Source organism: Cyprinus carpio, chromosome B2 (genome assembly GCF_018340385.1).
Source record: "Cyprinus carpio isolate SPL01 chromosome B2, ASM1834038v1, whole genome shotgun sequence".
NCBI classification, from domain to species: Eukaryota; Metazoa; Chordata; class Actinopteri; order Cypriniformes; family Cyprinidae; genus Cyprinus; species Cyprinus carpio.
The window spans coordinates 29,748,841-29,755,098 of NC_056598.1; the positions used below are offsets into that span (position 1 = coordinate 29,748,841).

General features: G+C 50.2%; 3 non-coding genes and 1 pseudogene across 3 annotated transcripts; 1 reads left to right on the forward strand and 3 right to left on the reverse strand.

The window, feature by feature from the left end:
- The window catches only part of LOC122136330, a 7,985-nt pseudogene extending 6,933 nt beyond the window's left edge, over nt 1-1,052 (forward strand).
- Nucleotides 1,053-3,886: 2,834 nt separating this feature from the next.
- On the reverse strand, nt 3,887-3,960 carry trnat-agu. The gene has a single exon. It is a non-coding gene; the product is annotated as a tRNA-Thr (tRNA).
- Nucleotides 3,961-5,258: 1,298 nt separating this feature from the next.
- Nucleotides 5,259-5,332, reverse strand: trnat-ugu. Its single transcript has one exon. It is a non-coding gene; the product is annotated as a tRNA-Thr (tRNA).
- Nucleotides 5,333-5,715: 383 nt separating this feature from the next.
- Nucleotides 5,716-5,805, reverse strand: trnar-ucu. Its single transcript is given in 2 exon segments — nt 5,716-5,751; nt 5,769-5,805. It is a non-coding gene; the product is annotated as a tRNA-Arg (tRNA).
- Nucleotides 5,806-6,258: the final 453 nt, after the last annotated feature.

Sequence of the window (6,258 nt, forward strand, 5' to 3'; positions counted from 1 at the left end):
CCTTGGGTCTCTGGGATTGGAATGCAGTACAAAAACAGAGGCACTATCAGGGCCTCTGTTCCAAGAAAGAACCCACAGAGAAGGTTACAGATTTTAGAGGCACCGCTGGGATTCGAAACCCAGGGATCTCTCGTTTACAAGACACGTGGCTGTGACCAGAGAAGCCACGGCGCCCAGCCGCATTGGACCAGGCCAGCATTCTGTTGCTGAAAGCAGACACAGAACCACACAACAAAACGGTGGTTGCTGATCACGCACAAGGCGCTGCTGCGGACTTCGAACCAAGATCTACCTGTCTACGTAGACGCGCTTTAAACCAAATAGGCACTGCAAAACAACCTGGTATGCGCCTGCTGGGGGGTGACCGAGTGGCAGAATTAGATTTGATCAATAGTGCGATATAGAACGATACACGTAAGCGTGGTGCCAGGTAGGACATATGATGTGCACATCTGATCAGCTCCTGACAGGCAAAACAGCAGGAGTACTTATTTGACTAGGACTGAGTATATGCTGAGTAGCAAAAACGCTACGCATAAGCACACGGCGCCCAGCCGCGTGGGACCAGGCCAGCATTGTCATGCATGAGTAAGCCATGAAAACACGACGTACTTGCAAGCTGTCCAGGTGCCGTGGATCACCAGGTAAGGTCGCTGCTGGGCTCGGACTCTCTTGAATCCGGTCTAACGAGAGACCGACGTATGAAAGTCCGACCCCTATGCCACTGGCAACAACCTGGTCATGCTGCCTCTGGGAGGGCGGACTTAGAGGATCAAAACATCCAGAGGAGTACTTGCAAGAGACCAGGCACTGCCACAGCTCGCGCAAAGAGTGCCATATTTAGATGGAACTGCAGTATGGCGGTAGAGGCCACTAGCCTCTGGGCCTCCTTTGCCAAGATGCCTTTGCAGAAATGCCAAAAGTCAACAGTTAAAAGCCCTGCCGATTTTTGCCCAGCATCTCTTGTTACAAGGCAAGGCACGTTCAGCTATAGAGCCACCGCGAGACCCCACTGCGTTGCCCTGTTCGCCAGGCTACAGAGTATTGATTGATTCACGCTTGTGCCAAGCATTCGCAAATGGTCACCATGCTGAGGTTGGTCATCTGCAACTGTCGCGATGTGAGAAAGACAGACCTTAAATCACTGCTTGTTGCTTAGCACCAGACAAATGCACAGCTGAGGCATTGAACCCAGGGATTCTCCTCATCGACTTTGAGCACGCTACGTGCACTGACCCACCAGTTAAAAGCCACTGCTGGAATTTTACTCCGCTGATCGTCTGATAACACAAGATCTTGCAGCGCTGAAGACAATCTAAGCCACATGCACCTACGCACCTCACGGCCCAGCATTTTTGGTATCACATTTTGCAACGACCACGCAAAGAAATGACAAAGCTGTGTCTTTACACTATTTACGAGTCTATAGTGAGGAAAAGAAAGCCAAAAAGTAAACAAATTCAGATATATCTGGGGGGGTGGCCAATCTCACTGTTTACTAGGCACTTTGTTTGGCAGCTATAGGAACGTCCAATGCGCTCAGCCATAAGACCTAGACAGGCGCTTTAAAAAACTCAAAGCCCCGGCGACAACCTGGAAAAGCTGTTTCTAGAGGGTGATTTGGAGGATCCAGAGACAGAGGCCAACCCCCCCCCCCCTCCCGCTCGCACATCACTTCACAGCCTAAATAATTATTTTTTGACAAATCTGAGGAGGGTTGGCAGGCTAGCCTCTGTGTTTGTTGGCGAGGCTCCTTAACAGAATGCAAAGAGCGATTCTGTGCTATCTTTCCTCAAAAGCTGCTGAGGGGTTGTTTTCAAAAGCCACAACGCGCTCCACACGGGACCGACTGCGTCAAAGGGACACACGATCGATCGTCCGCGGACCAAAAACAAAGGAAATGCTGGGACTTCTCACCCAAGTGATCTCCTGTTGAGAGTAGTGGCCATAGATGGTTAGAGAGTTTGAATCCTAACCCTATAAGTGTGGGATCGACAGTCTTCGGGCTGGCAAACCACGACTAAGGTGTCCCCTTGAGCAAGGCATCCGACCACTTAGTGGTGCTCTTACTACAGTTTCCTCTCCCCCCAAACCGGTCTCCCCGTGCAAGCATAAATAAATGGCTGCCCCAAGGCTCCAGGTGGGTGTTCGTTGTTCAATGCTGGTGTGTGTGGTGTGTGTGTGTGCACTTGGATGAGTAAATGCCAAGAGCAACAATCTGAGTATGGGGTCACAATACTTGGCTGTATGTCACGTCACATTCACTTTTTTAAACAAAACTAGTCACGGCTGCCAGCCTGCATGTTGACCTTTGCACTCCTACTATACCTGTTGCTGTCCGATCTTAGGAAAAGCCCACGGTGAGGGACAATGAGGACGACAAAGGCAACCACTGGGCTTCGAACCCAGTATCTCTGTTTAAGAGACAGACGCTTTAACCAAACTAACCCCGGCGACAACATACGTGTGCGTCTCGGGAGGACGAACTTAGAGGATCAATGAACCCACAGAAACCGCAACATAACAGGCACTGCCACAGATTAAAAATAGTTTTTGACACTGAGTAGGGTTGCCAGCTATAGCCTGTTGTGTTTTCAAGCCAAGCGTACATTAGGGCAGAATGGCCAAAAAACACACAAAGAGTAGCGCACGAGTGGATCTGCCAGTCTGTCGCACTCAGTTTGTGCTGTGTTCGGGGAGTACGAAGGAACAAGGGTGCCTGGGGTCTCTGCAACAGAATTGGAAAAATTTTTTTTTTTTCAGGTTCAAAAACAGCAGGCACTATCAGGGCATCTGTTCCAGGAAAAGAACCCACAGAGAGGTTCAGATTTTAGAGCCACCGCTGGGATTGCAAACCCAGGAGTCTTGTTTAGACATGGACAAGCGCTGTGACCGCTATAGCCACGGCGCCCAGCCGCTTGGACCAGCCCAGCATCTTCAGCTGAAAGCGAAGCAGCTAACTACAGTGGTGCCGTACCATTACGCCAAAGTACTGCTGGGAATGGATCTCCGGTTTACCTTGTACAGGCGCTTAACAGCTAAGCCACCCCCTGTTTGCTGAAAGCAGACCACAACCAACACAAGGTGGTGCTTGGATCACCAACAAAAGGCGCTGCTGGGAATCGAGACCCATTATCATACCTGTCTACTAGACAGATCTCTATTTTACCACCTAGGCCACTGCAACAACATTGCGTATTCGGCTGTCTGAGGAGGGCGACTCTTAGAGGATCAAAACTGCCAGAGAGAAAGGCCAAGAGCAGCCTGACTTCACAGCTTAAAAGAGTGTATTTAGCCCACTGAGTGTGGGTTTCCGCTAGACTCTGTGTTTATTGGGACAAGTGCCTTTAACGCAATGCCCACAAGTCAGCGACTCTGGTGGGACTCGTACCCAACACCTTGGAATGGGCCTCATCTTTCATTCTCAGAAGTTCCCAACGCGCTATCCATTGCGCCAACAGAGCACACCCAGAGTATTGCCTTGTCTGGCTTGTGCGAGGTCCGTCGCATGGAGGTTGCAGTGTTCGGGGAGTAGGAAGGACAGGTCCTTAAGTCTCTGCTGCACAGATGGAATGCAGGGTTTGAAAAGCAGAGGCACTAACAGGGCCTCCTTTCCAGAAAGAACCACAAAGCAAAGTCACCCGTTGAAAATGCCACTGGCTGGGGGATTTAACCCCAGATATCTTGTTTTACAAGACAGCGCTACGACCAGCTGAAGCCACGCAACCCTACCCTGCTGCCTGCCCTGGGCCAGCATTTCTTTGTTAACAGCTGAGGGATAGTTCGCAAATGGAAATCACATGCTGTGCCTTGCTCCTCTGCAACCCCCTGTTTTGTGGAAAGCAAGGACCAAAAAAATACCAAGGTGGTGCCTTACCACCAGCAAAGGCACCGCTGGGATTCGAAACCAGGATCTCCTGTTTACTAGACAGGCGCTTTAAACAACTAAGCCACGGCGCCAACAACCTGGAAAAGCGGTTTCTAGGAGTGATTTTGATTTGGCCAACGGATCTTCAAGAGACAAGAGTCGGGGTGGGCCAACGGACAGGCCAAAAGAACTTCACAGCCTAAAATATCCCAATTTTTGTGACTGTCCGCATGCTAAGTAGGGGTTGGGCACGGCTAGCCTCTGTGTTTGCAATGGCTGAGTCTCCTTCCAAACAGCCGACAATGCACAACACCGGCAAAGAAGCGATTTCTGGTGCTATCCTTTCAAAAGCTGCTGAGGGGTTGTACCTTCAAAAGCTGCTGACGCTACCAAACAAGGAACCGCTGGCCGCAAACGTGAACAACTGATCACGACGCAACAAAAGGAAATGCTGGGATTCTCACCCATGATCTCCTGTTGAAGTCGTGGCCTAGTGGTTAGAGAGTTTGACTCCTAACCCTAAGGTTGTGGGATCGAGTCTCGAGAGTTTAATACCACGACTAAGGTGCCCTTGAGCAGGGCACCGACCCCCAACTGCTCCCCATGCAACGCATCTTAAATGGCTGCCCAATGCTCCAGGTGTGTGTTCGTGTTCACTGCTGTGTGTGTGTGTGTTTGTGCACTTTGGATGAGTTAAATGCAGAGCACCAATTCTGAGTATGGGTCACCATACTTGGCTGTATGTCACGTCACATTCACTTTCTTTTTAAACAAACTAGTCCACGGACGCCAGCCTGCATGCTTGACCTTTGCACTCCTCACTATACCTGTTTGCTGTCCGATATTAGAAAAGCACAACGGTTGAGGGGACATGACGGACGACAAAGGCACCACTGGGATTCGAAACCCAGTATCTCCTGTTTAAGAGACAGACGCTTTAACCAACTAACCCACGGCGACAACCTACGTGTGCTGTCTCTGGGAGGACGACTTAGAGGATCAATGCACCCACAGAAAACGCCAACATACAGGCACGGGGGGGGCACAGGCTTAAAATAGTTTTTTTTTGACAACTGATTGTGTAGTGGCCAGACAGCACTGGTGTGTTTCAAGCCAGCGTCTAGCAGACTGTGTGGTTTTCAGAAAAGCCACACCCTTGAAGACCTTATCTGGCAGTCGAGAATGGATGGCCGGCATAAAACACAAAAGAGTAGCGCCATCCTGGATTTTGCCAGTCTGTAGCACTGAGTTTGAACGTGTTCGTGGGGTACAGTAGGAAGGACAAAGGGTCCTTGGGTCTCTGCCAAAAAGTGGAATGCAGTTCAAAAACAGAGGCACTATCAGGGCCTCTGTCCAAAGAAAGAACCCACAGAGAAGGTTCAGATTTTAGAGGCACCGCTGGGATTCGAACCCAGGATCTCTTGTTTACAAGACAAGCGCTTTGACCAGCTAAGCCACGGCGCCCAGCCGCATTGGACCAGGCCAGCATTCTTCAGCAGCAGCTGAGGGGTAATTCGCATGCTGCCTGGGCACTCCTCTGCACCCCCTGTTTGCTGAAAGCAGAACCACACAACACAAGGTGGTGCTTGATCACCACAAAAGGCGCTGCTGGGATCGGAAGCAGTATCTCCTGTCTACTAGACAGACTCTTTAACCAACTATGCCACTGCAACAATCTGCGTATGCTGCCTCTGGGAGAGCGACTTAGAGGATCAAAACATCCAGAGAAAAGGCCAAGAGCCAGGCACTGCACAGCTTAAAAGAGTTTATTTAGACAACTGAGTCGTTGTGACCAGCTAGATTCTGTGTTTATTGGCCAAGTGCCTTTAGCAGAATGCCAAAAGTCACGACTCTGGTGGGACTCGAACCCACCACCTTTGAATGGCCTCATCTGTCAGTCTAGAACTTCAATGCGCTATCCATTGCGCCACAGAGCCACACATAGTATTGCTTTTCTGGCTATTGCGCGTCCGTCGCATTGAGTTGTATGCACTGATGTTCGTTCGGGGAGTAGGGAAGGACAAGGTCCTTAAGTCTCTGCACAAATGGAATGCAGTTCGAAAAGCAGAGGCACTATCAGGGCCTCCTTTCCAAGAAAGAACCCACAAAGCAAAGTCACCAGTTAAAAGGCAACTGCTGGGATTTTTAACCCAAGATCTTTGTTTACAAGACAAGCGCTAAGACCAGCTAAGCCATGGCACCCTACTGCACTGCCCTGGGCCAGCATTCTTTGGTACCAGCTGAGGGATAGTTTGCAAATGAAATCACATGCTCTCTTGCTCCTCTGCACCCCCTGTTTGTGGAATGCAAGACCAGAAAACACAAGGTGGTGCCTTACCACCAGCAAAGGCACCGCTGGGATTCGAACCCAGAATCTCCTGTTTACTAGA